Source organism: Mastigoproctus giganteus, chromosome 8 (assembly GCF_048544385.1).
Source record: "Mastigoproctus giganteus isolate SK-2022 chromosome 8, ASM4854438v1, whole genome shotgun sequence".
Taxonomy (NCBI): domain Eukaryota; kingdom Metazoa; phylum Arthropoda; class Arachnida; order Uropygi; family Thelyphonidae; genus Mastigoproctus; species Mastigoproctus giganteus.
The window spans coordinates 15,863,046-15,877,097 of record NC_143582.1 but is presented as its reverse complement, the minus strand read 5'-3'; the positions used below and the strand labels follow the sequence as shown (position 1 = coordinate 15,877,097).

The 14,052-nt window shown below is 31.9% G+C and overlaps 1 protein-coding gene across 4 annotated transcripts in view; it reads left to right on the top strand.

Annotated features, from left to right (window-relative positions):
• Positions 1–14,052, top strand: part of LOC150081292 (splicing factor, proline- and glutamine-rich-like) — a 288,175-nt gene that overhangs the window by 86,193 nt on the left and 187,930 nt on the right. The gene's annotated exons all lie outside the window — the stretch shown is intronic.

Sequence of the window (14,052 nt, the reverse complement as noted above, 5' to 3'; positions counted from 1 at the left end):
CAAGATTTTTGATAAAACAACAATTTTTAATTATTTTGCCTAATTCCATCTTCAGGGAACATTTTTGAATATTTTCAGTATAGCTGGGCACTTATGATTAACCCTTGATTTTCATTGGCTGGGGGAGGGAATGTTTAAAAAGGGCACATGCGCGCGCACACACACACACATGCGCGTGCTGGGAGAGGGGGAGTAGAGGATGTTGAAAGTATCTAGATTTCTATAATGATGACTCTTATACCACATGTATATTAGGATAGCATTGGAAATAGTTCATGATTCTGTGGAGAGAATTCCTAGATTCCATGAAAAACTACTTTGTAATTTCCTTCTCCAACTATATTAGATCTAGATATAGACCAACCCACTCTGTAAAATTCACAGTTTTAACTAGATTTCTATATTGACCACTCTTTATACCACATATTCATGTGGTATAAGAGTGGTCATTATAGAAATCTAGATTCCGTTGAAAGTATGTTAAACAGTAACTGATTATATTGCATGTTGCACTATAAATAAATAGTAATGGCATGATGTTATTATCATAATACCGAGGTTCTCACATTTTTTTTCATTCAGTCATATAAAGTAATTATCATTAAAGTTGCTTCTTTTGAATAACTAGCATGTTTTATTACCTTTTTATGGGTTTTGTGAACTTGGACAAGCAGAAAAAAATATACCTACTTTATTCTTTATAGATGCATTTGGAACAATAGTATTTTATGCATTCTTATAGTTCTTTATTATACGTTTAAGTTACTTTGTGAATGTCAAGTGAAGTGGAAATTCAGTTACTGAAAATTTACTTGAATTAGAAGTGAAAGAATCATTGGGTAGGATACGTATAAAATTCTTGGCAACACTGACTAAGCAGAAAATGAAACTTTAAAAAAGTCAGCCAAGACAGTATATCTCTCTTTGTCAGTTTAGGACATTCACAGTAGTAATGCTAATTTTAAAGAAATAAAATAATGGATGGTATTCATGTGTTATATATAAAGTACACAGGATGACTGAACCTTTTTGTACTTTATAAGTGTTGGAGATTTCAACTTATCATTGATTGATAAAAATTTTACCTCTAGGATGAATTTGCTTTGATCAACTTAGTGACTTATCTATATCAACATGCTGGGGAGAGTATAAGGAGCATGAATATCCCATGCAGCTGCATCTTTTGCCTCTTGAATACTTGACTATTCAGGGCATTTCCAAAATGAAAAGGCATTTTTATTATTGATGAAAATTGAAAATAGGTATTGCGAAAAACATCAGGTGCATTAATGCAGTGTTGGCTCATGGCCATTAGCAGTGAACATGGAGATCTGTGTTATTTCCATGTGTACACAAGGTTTGAGATAGGGAGATCATCATAGTTATGCACCTTGGTTGGAGTTGCAGAATGTTTGTAACTCAGTTGCTCAGTGAATACTTGTTAGATAAAGGTTGTGTTCTCTTTTATGCTTTTGAATTAATAGGAAAAGTGCAGAATTATAAATATAGTTTAGTTTTCTATTTAAAAACATTACCCATAATACCAGTTGTGTAATATTTTTTGAAACTGAAGTTTCAGAAATCTAAAGTTACAGCTATCTCTTATTATAACAAGCCATTACTGCTTGGATGCACACAAATTAAAACATTTAGCAAGCATATTTCTATATTTTTGAAGTGGTTAAGTTCAAAGTAAAATTTGTTTCCTGTACTTTGATTTAAAGTATTGAGGGAGGAGAATAAATTTGTATATCGAGACTTGAACACATTTATATTTACCATAAACATTTTCAATTTAAAAAAAATAAGAGCTTTATCTTATGATTCCAGCTTGTATAATTCATAGCTTTTGAAAAGATAGTGTTACCATTTTACTTCTGGAATACCTGTGACTGTCCAGAGTAGTCCAGAATAAAAAACATAATTTCTATTAATTTTTTCAGTTTGAAACAAAGCCCTAGATGTGCACACAAATCTTGGCTTATGATTTTAAACATAATGTATCTATAGCAGGCTTGAAATTTATGTTAAATTGTGATTCAGTTCAGAATACAGTGTTATGTTGAAAATTAAGTTGACACCTGTTTACATTTTGTCCTTTAACAACCATACTGTAATTTCTTAATTTTTTCATGAAAAAACTGATAAATCCTTTAGTATAATTTTGTAACAGTGCTATTCCTGTGTATTTTGAATATATCGGAACAGTAAATATCTGTTGTTGTTGGTCTTCTACGCACTCACCAAAATATTAGAATATACCCATAAAGAGTAGGATCTCATACTAATGATAGAATGCATATGGATTCCACCAATGTCTGGCTTTGTTGGAGGGATGAATTTTTCAGCCAGATACTATATTAAAATATCCCACAAATATCTTCAAATTGTTATTTGAACCATTTGCAAATCCATTCAGCATGACTGGATGGTGGAATTACTGTTTGCAAAACAGTGATTTCTCAGTAAATCTACCACCACAAGTTTGTATTTGCAAGCTGGCACAAATGAGCTATTGCTTTAGGGATTCACCTGTGATGATGAATAATTCTCAAAAATATTCTTTGGAGAAGCTATGTATGCAAAAAAATTGAAGTGCAAGTGATAAATGGCTATAAACTTGTAGTTTCCATGATTAATGGGAATATAGGGATTCCCCATTGTGATTGAAAGTGGCAGTTATTTGTAAAGTGCTTAAATGCATGTTTCTTGTAATAACAGTTCTGGTTATTGCTTTTCTATGCCCAGGTGTGTTTTTTGGGTTTGTCAGATGTTATTCATCTTCAAGATAATTTGGTGACTGCCATGGTCTGCAAAAATCATTATGCTAGTAATCAGATCCTTCTAGTTATTGTGTTCTCTATCATCTCAGTCACTTTTATCAAGCAGTATTTAAGATATGCATTGTTGTACTTTGTGACATTATCCAGTACTCCTCTTTTACTTTACAGTGATGCATTGTATATTATGAGAGTGTGTCTAATATTTTGTTCGGTATGATTATATAAAAATTTTGTAAGTTGCATAGTTACTGTGCTTATTATCCCCTTCCTTTCGGTGCAGTATGCTTTAATTTTATGATGCAACCATTGCAGAAAATCAAGCGTCATGTGTGCAGAAAAGATGCTTTATGAAGTTCACATATGAAGATGTGACTTTGTTTGATACCCTCCAGAGTTTAGTTAACTGTGCAAGGGAGTTTTACAACTATTTCACAAAGTTGTCTTGGAAGGTCATGACCAGTTCTTTGAAATGTCACTTTGTTTGATATGTCTTCTGTGATTAAGGCATCTGCACTACAAGCATTGTCTGTAACGATGGTATATGCTTGACTTTCACGGAAATGAATGAGAATGTATACTTTATTTTTTTGATGTGTTTTGAAGTAACATGAATTGGTATTAAGTCTGTCTTAAATACTGCCCTAATGCATGACATACTAAACATGCATTTCTACTACAATATGTAGTGTGCTTGCACACTACAGCAAGCACATGTTCACATAATAATAAGAGATATGTCCCATAAAAGCTATAAATTATCAATACATTTTACCCTATGACTGCCAGGTAACATTAAAACTGGGATAATTATTAAATAAAAGATTTATTGAAATAGAACATGTCAGCAGTATTGTTTTGTTTCTGATGACTAATTTTTCAGTCAAATTTGTGGGGGTTGTCTTCTTTTATTGGACTCTTAAAATAATATATGTAATGTTAGCTGCCTAGCTTCTCCCCCCATACCCCCCCATTCATGTTTGCACACAATCTGTAGCTAATCAGATCATCCAATTTTCTTTTGTATGCACAGTTACTTTTGATGTTTGGATCCAAATTGGAAACTGTTTTTGGAAAAACTTCCCTTTTTATTTTGATATTTTTAATAGCCTGAAACCAAGGAAGTTTACTGGTAATATATTGCACACAAGTAATGTATTGAAATTTTCAGGTTGTATCAACACAAATGTTGATTTCTTTACAAATATTACAAATATATATATTAGTAATTTTTTTATATTTATTTAAATGGGTTATTGTGTAAACTTTTTTAAAATAGTAGTAGGTGTTATTTTCACTATGCTATTGCTCGTGGAATGCGTCATAATTTTAAATGCTTATTTTCTGCACTCCATTTCCAGACTAATGAAAACCATACTGTAAGAATAAGCAAACTTGTTTATTCTTATTAGTTTGAATCATGTTTTCAGGGCCTGATAACTTGACAATTGCGGGCCCAGGGCAAAAATATTTTTGGGCCCCTGTAAAAATGTTTAATAATGAATTGACATTTAATGTTTTTGGATTAATCATAATAATGATAAATGGATAGGTTTTGATGCCGTTTTGTGAAGTCATGACACCAATAGTGCCTTCAAAGGCAAATATATGGGGTCGTGTTTTATTATCATGTATGATTTTGTGGTTGCGGGTAGGAAAATGGTGGGACCCCTGGGCTGATAACACCACTGGTGTATACAAGCATTCACACACAAGTAGCAATAACTCAGTTCATGAACTTTCTAGACTCGAGCAGACCCACTGATTGCTAAAGCAAAATTGTGCAGAATGAATATGAAGGTAACTCTGAAAATTTCCATAAGAAGGCATTTTGTGCGGCCATAATCACAGAAGAAAAACATTTGGCATCTCTTTATCCTTAGTTTTAAGGCTCTTGCAGCAGTAAAGGGCACTATGGTAGAATTTTGTGTTTTTTTGAATTGTAAATAAAAAAAATTTATTTTATGATTCAAGGGGAATGGGCCGAATGATTTTATGGGCCCTGGGCAATTGCCTTGTTTACCTAGGGGGTAGGATAGCCTGCATGTTTATAGCTTAAAACGTTTTTGCATACACAATATATACATGTGTGTATATAAAAGAATAAAATTATTTCTAAATATTTTGTTGTAAGAAACACAACTATTAAAATATGAAACTTGTATTGTCTTTATCATTTTGTTGTTAATGTTTTCATTATATAAAACTGCAAATATATATTCTCAGGAGATGGGTGTTTTGTACTCCTTTATGCACCACTACTAACCTTTAAAACTGGAGGTTGGCTCCGTTAGTGAGAACTGAGTTTGCTGTTTTATATATGCCGGAGGTCTCAAATCATTTGGGTTTGACCTACTTAGTGCTATTGAAACTTGCGCACTGTCCACATGTATGAAGAAAAGCTCCAATTAGAATACTAATAATGATTGCAACAAAAGTGCTGCAGTGCATACACAAAGTCCAAAAATTCCATAGAATTGTCAGTAGACAAAACAGTACAAGTACCAGGACAATTGTGCACAATGTGATCTCCTTTTGGTTTCCATATGAACTCATACTTTACCTACCAGTCATGGGTACAGCTTTGCTACTAATAACCTGTGTTAAACATTTTAAGATAGCCAGGATACTATAACCACTTCATGTCTGACGTTCCATTTTTATTTGAATGCCATAAGTCAATAGAATAGATATGTATGAAATGTAGAATTTAGTATGCCTATTATTTGCTTCTCAACAGCATAGTGGAAGATTTTGTGCTGGCTGCCAATTGCAGTGCTGTTTGAATGATCTGTTTGTAATAATTGTCATATTTATAAATTTTTATAGAAATTTGGTTTGCATTATAATTAAATAGGGTTAGCTTATATTTTCAATATACACAAATACCAAAAGATTAGGATAGAGGTTTCTCACCCATTCTCATTAATACCACAAAAACTAAGGATTGTTCTGCATCATATATTCGCAACCACCATTTATGAATTTGTGAACTTTTATAACGTCCAAAAAAAAAAAAAAAAAAAAAACTTTTTTACTAAAAAGTTTAGTATATTTTTAAGTTCTATAAGTTTATAATCAACCTGCATAAAATAAATGGAACCATTATTGCTGATTAAATAGTGCTTGTACCAAATCAGTTATTTATAGATTTTCTCTAAATTGTCAATTTGACTGAGCAAGCAATAAATTATCCTTTTTGGGATTTATATAAGTAATTAGGAACTAGCCATTGTGTAGTATGTGACATGAAGCATTTATAACCCTGAGGGCATCAACATAAGCCTGTTTATAGTTTATCTGTGGGAAGCATTATACTGTGTAGTAACATCCCCACTTGCACATACAGTGTATATATATATATATATATATATATATGTATATATATATATATATATATGTGTGTGCTACATATTTGCATACATAATTCCAGAGCTATTCCAAACTATAAATATATATACAGATTTAGAGAACTACAAAACCTCTGAAGTTCTTCTGGATTTGTATACCATTATGAGGTATTCATTTCCATCTTGATGCATTTACTTATAACAGGATTCAGTTATTTATATTGAAAATCTTAGATTTTGTAAAATTTGTGAACGTATGAAGTTAGAATGTTTTATATGTAAAGTGGTTATAGCAGAAAAGAGAATTATTCTTTCGTTACAAAATTTGTTTGTAATTAAGGATTTCTGGATGAGGATAAAATTATTATCTTGGAAATAAGTGCAATGTGATCACTTTATTTTTCAAGTTTTAGAAGCGAAGAAAATTAGAATTGTGAGAATATGAGGGCAATTCAGTTTCAAGATTTGTGGGAATGGGTCATGATCAAACTATAATATTAAAAGCTGAACTTTTAAACTGTTAAATTGGCTTTTAATGCTACTTTGTTGTTGATTAATATTTGGGCATGGTACGGTTAGTAGTTCTCATTCTTTGTAGCTGTTATGCACAATTTAACAGCAAATATTTTTTGGTGGTAAACAGTATTTAAGTCAAAATAATATTAATTTCTGGTGACATGTGTTAGTGCGAGGCATAGAATTTCACTTTGAAGACTACTGAAATTTAAACATCTTTTCTCTAATATCTGAGTGTGAAGTTAAATTATCGCATGTGCAATAAGAAAAATATTTATCAGTTTCAGTTCAGTTGTAAACTTCCACTCTTATAGGGTTATTGCATGAATTTTTCTGTGGAAATGGTATTAAAATTTATTTAAAAATATGTATTTATTCAACAGATTGGAGTAATGGATTGCATTTAGCTTCCCAGCTAGCACTTAAAATTGACCATGCATCTGTAATAATAGAAATTAACTGGTACCCTATTTCAGTGATTTTTTGCCAGCATTTTACTTAGATTTATCAACCTGCAAAATGTCAGGTTGGCCTTGGATGCATATGTAGTTTTAACTTGCTATTTATACCTAAATTTTTTTAAATCCCACTTATTAAATTAAAATCCTCAAAACACCCATGGAGAATTTCTGTGATGAAGAGGATGGAATTATTGAGTATAATATAATGTAGTCCTCTACAGTTTTGAATATCTTGCATTTCTTTAACTGCAAAGTCCAATATAATGACTCCCTCATTCACCTTCATGCAAGATATGTATTAACCCCTTCGCAAATGAATACGCGTGTGCATGCATTTCATGATAATTTCATATATGTTTCCTTATAAAGCTTTAGACGATTAGAAGAAAAACTCTTACCTGTTAAGTAACGAGCTTAGTTTTACACAATTTTCTGGCATAATTATCGCTCCCCCATCCTCCCAAAAGAAGAAAAAAAAAATATATATATATATATATATATCTGATTTGTATTGTGACTATAATTTCATTTCAGTTTTTGCAGATAGTCAAGTGAAACTAAGAAAACAGTATTTAAAAAGTTTTTTGTGCACAGGATTCAAAATTTCGTAAAGAACACCACTCTACGGAGTTCATGTGCATTTCTGCATTCAGAAAATTTACCACCTATTATTAAGATCTCTTCCACTAATACAAATGCATAATTTGGAGTGTGTGTGTGTGTGTGTGTGTGTGTGTGTGTGTGTGTGTGTGTGTGTGTGTGTGTGTGTGTGGAGGGGATTAAGCTATTTTACAATGTCAATGTCTATTGAATGAATATTACACAATTTTTAGGTAGCAGTGTTTTTTATATGTAGATTTTATTTGCTGAGCATGTTTCCAGTTCTTTGTACCAGAACAGCATTGTATGTGTATTAAATAGGAATGGGAAGTTCCTGTCATATGCATTAGTTCTGTTTTGGTGTTAACTGTTCTCCCACTTTTGTCATGTGCATTGTGATTGAGCTATTTTTTTTAATGTCTTATTGTGGTCAGGAACGTGCTTAAAATCAGAATAAAATTGCTATGCATAAAGAACTTGCATAGTCAAGTTTGAGACCCCTAGTTAATAGCCAAATTTTTGTTCCATAAGTTTTATTAAAATTTTAATGCAAGTGAAGTATTAATATTATGGTATACCCTCAGTGAATTCTTGAAGATTCAAAAATGGTATAATGGAATTAATAGAAATCATCAGTTATCTGAACCTGGTTTTTTCAGAGTATTTCATTTATAATATTTTATATTTAAATATGTCAGACATGAAATGGCTGTTGCATAAGATATTGCATAAAATCATTGTCATCTCTTCCAATTACCAACAGCAGACTAACAAATTCATTTCAATTTGTAGTGAAATTAATTTGTTAGCCTGTTGTTAGTTGCATGTGGGATAAAAGTGATTCTATTTATTTCTTTGTTTATTTTATTTTGCAACTGAGCTGTTCTGTTCACCCAGGTGTAACTTCAGTGCTTTGTATTTAATTTTTCACTATAGTTTCTCTATTACAAATTAAAAATATGTCTATTATATAAGTTTCAAATATGACCCTCAAAGTGACATTTTGTAATATGATTTAATGCCTTGCCCAGCATGCTAATTAGTATTTATTAGGTGTTTTTTGTAGCAGTGCAGTAACATAGAAGCTTTGCTATGTCTGTCTGTATAACAGTGCCTCCCTGGATGAATGAATTTTGATGGACTTAGTAATTTGAGGTATTTAATGAAATTTGCCCACCCGTCTTCAGTTTCAGTTGCAATTTGGATTGAGGCCTTATGAAATATGCCTAATTAGGATATCCTTTTCAATTTTCCATTCAGTTTTGTATTGTTCATAGTTATACTTAGAACACAGAAAAGAATGCGTACTCTTTGTTTGTAATAAAAATATTCAGCAACAAGAAATAACTCTATATTCAATTACATTTTTATCAAGTTCCAGGACTAAGTTTATTTAAAATATCTAAACATAAAGTAATCAAACTTATTTTGTAATCTAGAATGTGCAGAATTTTTTGGAGTAGGTGGATTTTAATTGCACATGCATAAATGTGTTATATCTTGGCAGTAAGCAATTTTGTATCTTTTTTTTTTTTTTTTTTTTTTGAGAATGTCAGTTTCATGTCAGAAAATGATAAACTTGTATCTCGAGTCAGGATAGCATATGGTAGTTTACAAACTATTGTATCTGATGTTATAAATGTGAAAAGAAAAGATAGAAAACTTCTTTTAGCACAGGTTTTTATTGTTCACAGGCTAGATAGAAACAGGAGTTTAAATTTACCATGATCCAGGATTTCTATAAACAGTAGGGACGGGAGTTAAATGTGGCAAGATCTTTAGACACAGCCCTTAGACAAAATGTTAGCCCCTGAACAGGAGTCTCCCATGTTTTCTGGGGGGGGGGGAGGAGTTGATTGACAAGTTTAAATATAACTATTTTATAATTACTTTTTGATTATAAAGGCATAATGCATTATGAATTCATACAAGAAGGTAGTGCTATTAATAAGATTATAGAGATTACCAACTGCTTAAAAGATTGAAGAGGCTTGAATTGGTGGTAGGGTAAAATTAAAAATCACTCCATGATGTTGATCCTGTGACAATTTCTGTTTAACTTTCGAACATTCTGCGTATGTCTTGCATCATATGTATTTACGTGACCATGCAGCATGTGATTAATATCATTATTTTGGGTAGTTTCCACCCTGCATTGGTTCTGGATGATCACCCTGTATCCTGCTGTGATGTGTTGGATCATTTCTGAGGCCAGTTAGCATCGGCAACATGGTGTGTCGTCTGTCACTCCAGGTTCCTTGGTGATTATTATTATTATTTTCACAAGCTAAATAATTCATTAAAGGAATGAATTTTCTGGTGGTGCAGAACCTTGGCAGCTGCAAAACACTGAAATGGACCTTTCAAAAAGAAAAAAGTGAAACAGAATAATAATAATAATAATAATAATAATTTAAAAATTATAAGAATAACCAGGTACATACCTGGTATGATTAAACATTTTTCTTTAGTGGCTACTAGTGTGCTTATTCTTATTTATTTTTTAATTATTTCAAAATTTTTATTATTTTTTCTCTTCTTATTTTGGATTCCAGAATGCATTCCTGGATTTTTTGCATATACTTTTTAAACATCCTTAATAGGTAGAAATTTTTCTTTAGCAAACTAGTTTTGAAATTGTTATTGAAAACTACTGAAATCCTAAGCACAATTCGCTGATCTGTTTTTGTTACTGCTGTGTTAAACAGTATAAAAATGAAGTGGTCATCAGTGTGTATCTTAAAATGGTATCAGTTCTGGTCTTAGATCATTTATAACTTTGTGGTATAGCTTTAATGCCATTTAATCATTTTGGTGTAATTTTTATTTTAGTTTTGTAAATAAACTGCTAGCCATAACCAAATACTATTAAATACTTAGTAAATTTGATTATGCACATGTTTGTAATTTTTTAAAGTGGAATGATGAGTGTAAAACTATTTTTAAGCAATGTTATAAAACTGTTCTGTTTACTAATTTTATGGTATGGTGGTTATAACTTCAATAACACTAGATTTCAAAACGTTATATGGATATTGATGGAAAGAAATGGGGATAATTGTTTTAAGTAACCAAGTGAATATTTGAATGAAATATTAATATGATGCAGTTCAAATGTTTATTTAATTTTAAATATTTCAAATTTATTTTTGCTATTCATTCCTAATTATTTGGCATAATGCATTTTTAGTACATTATCCTTATGGTTGGTAGGATTTGATTTTTGTTGGAAGCAGTGAGTTTTACTAACCAGAGAAGTAGTATTGGCTAAGCATTGTTTTTCATGTTTACAAAAAAGAAAAAAAAAAAAAAAAAAAGTTACTTAATTTTTACCTTTCTGAAAAATAAGTGTCCATATACAGTGGATTCCAGTTATTTGGGCCACTGGTTAATCAGGGCAGCCGTTTATTTGAGGCAAGTCTTAAAAAACAGAAATCAATCGAGAAAACAGCCAGGGTTTACTTTGCTTAATTGGGACAGCATGCCGTTTAATCGAGGCAGGAGAGCGCAGCACTGGAGATTACCCTACAATTGTTTCTGATGGTACCACGTGGTACCATCGGAGACACAGTTGAAATTCTGGAGGTCACAACCATAAAACAATAAAAACCATTAACAGTCACCTGTTTATTGGGCTTTTCTGTTAGTGAAATCTATCATAAATGGACAGTAAACTAGATCTTACTGAATTTGCGATAACACCGACAGCTGGAATTCTGTGGGTTATTATGGTGAAATGTGTTTACACTTCCATGAAATCTTCAATCATATAAAAAAATTAATTTTCAGATCTTCTCTTTATTCCTATTTTTAAAGCTTTGTAACTCGTTACTCCGTTTCTCTTTGTGCGTATCGTGTTACTTGCAATTTGTGTGTGCCATTTTCTTTGTTATTGATTGCTTATCTTTTTACTGTTTTAAATTTTAACCCCCACCCACAAATGTCAGTGAACAGAAATGTCAATTAGTTAGTATGTACATATTAATTATTCCGATTATCACGTATATTCTTCTGATTTTCAGGTATCATTTAGTTTTTTAATTGGTAAGGTAATAAATTTGTGCTTAATATATCTTTGCTTTTATAGCCTGTGGATAATATTCCTCCTATACTCGCTAATTAGAATCGCTGTTTAATAGTATTAAAACTCAATTCACAAACGTGATCACAATGACCAGCGCTTACTGTACATCGTATAGTGAACTTTACTATGGCGACTCCATCGTAACGTGATTTGATTGTACAGTGAACCAATTGTAAGGGGGAGGTACATTGTATTTTTAACTATTTACGTGAAACTTCAAATAATTGGGACAGCTGCTTAATCGGGCCAAAATGCACCAGTCCCGATGTGTCCCAAATAACCGGAATGGATTGTAGTTGGTACTAGTTCCAAGTTAATATAAGAATGTTTGTTGTAAGACTTAATCCATACAATGGGGAGTAGAATTTTAAATTCCTGGCTACAGTGGCTATAGTTTATTTATTACGTAAAGAAGCATTTGCTTTAAATTTTTACAGAACTATTTTGCTTGAAGATATTTCTTGTGCTAAGAATGTAATGAAACAAGTTCTGTGTTATATGTACAATTTTAGGCAAAGTGAAACAGAATCCCAAAGGAAGGTGTGGTGTCTGAGAGTTTGTGAAAGATGAAAGATACTAGATAACATTTTATTCTTCAAAATGATTACTGAGCAGATTTTTAACTTTCACAGAGTAGATAAAAAAACCAAAAAAAAACCTTTATTTCATTGAATTATTTTATTCTAAATTATTTTATATATACAATACAATCGATTCCGGTTATTTGGGGCACATCATGACTAGTGCATTTTAGCCCGATTAAGCAGCTGCCCCAATTATCCAAAGTTTCATGTAAATAGCTAAAAATGCAATGGACCCCACTTTACAAGTGGTTCACTGTACAATCAAATCACGTTACGATGGAGTCACCATAGTAAAGTACTGTTCACTATACGATGTGTAGTAAGTGCTGGTCATTGTTATCACGTTTGTGAATTGAATTTTAATTCTCTTAAACAGTGATTCTAATTAGTGAAAATAGGAGGAATATTATCCACAGGCTATAAAAGCAAAGATATATTAAGCACAAGTTTAATACCTTACAAATTAAAAAACTAAATGATACCTGAAAATCGAAGAATATATGTGATAATCGGAATAATTAATACGTACTGTAATATATACATAGTAATTAGTTGACATTTCTGTTCACTGACATTTATGGGTGGGGGTTAAAATTTAAAACAGTAAAAAGATAAGCAATCAATAACAAAGAACACGGCACACACAAATTGCAAGTCACACAATACGCACAAGTGAGAACGGAGTAACAAGTTACAAAGCTTTAAAAATAGGAATGAAGAGAAGATTCTGAAAATTAATTTTTTTATATGATTGTAGATTTCATGGCAGTGTAAACACATTCACCATAATAACCCACAGAATTCCAGCTGTTGGTATTATCGCAAATTCAATAAGATTGAGTTTACTATCTGTTTATGAAAGGTTGCACTAACAGAAAAGCCCAATAAACAGGTGACTGCTAATTGTTTTATGGTTGTGACCTCCAGAAATCTGACCGAACCACGTGGTACGGTCGGAGACAATCGTAGGGTAATCTCCAGTGATGCGGCCTCCTGCCACAATTAAACGGCATGTTGTCCCAATTAAGCGAAGTAACCTTAGCTATTTTCTTGATTGGGTTCTGTGTTTTTAAGATTTGCTTCAAATAAATGGCTGCTCCCATTAACTGGTGGCCCAAATAACCGGTATCCATTGTGTGTTATATATATATATATATATATATATAAAGGGATTGTCTGGTACATATTGGCACCTCCATAGCCAGGTGGGAAGGAGCAGCACTGTGTAGCACACGCTTCTTGATTAGACCGGGGTTCGAGCCCGTCACCACCAAATACGGAGGATGCGGAAAGGTCAGGGAATGACCACAGCATATCCCGGAGCAATAGCAATATGGCCTTAGTTGCTAATGCTCCTAAAAACCAAATAAATAACTAACTAACTAACTAACTAACTCTGGTACATACAGTAGTTAATTTTTAAATAGTTTAGTAGTTTTTTCAGGAAAATAATAGTAGTTTTTTCAGGAAAAAACCACTTCATGAAATATTCACTTTATTTTTGCTTTTGTGAATGACTAGACTCTATTATAATATAAGTCCATTGTTTATTATTGAAATGAGAGTTTTTAACATGCCTGCAGTTGGGAAAACTTCCATTATAGGAAATATATGGAAAGCAATTCAACCATCTTTATGATGGGATGTGTATTCCTAAGTTAAGTCTTTTTCTGATTA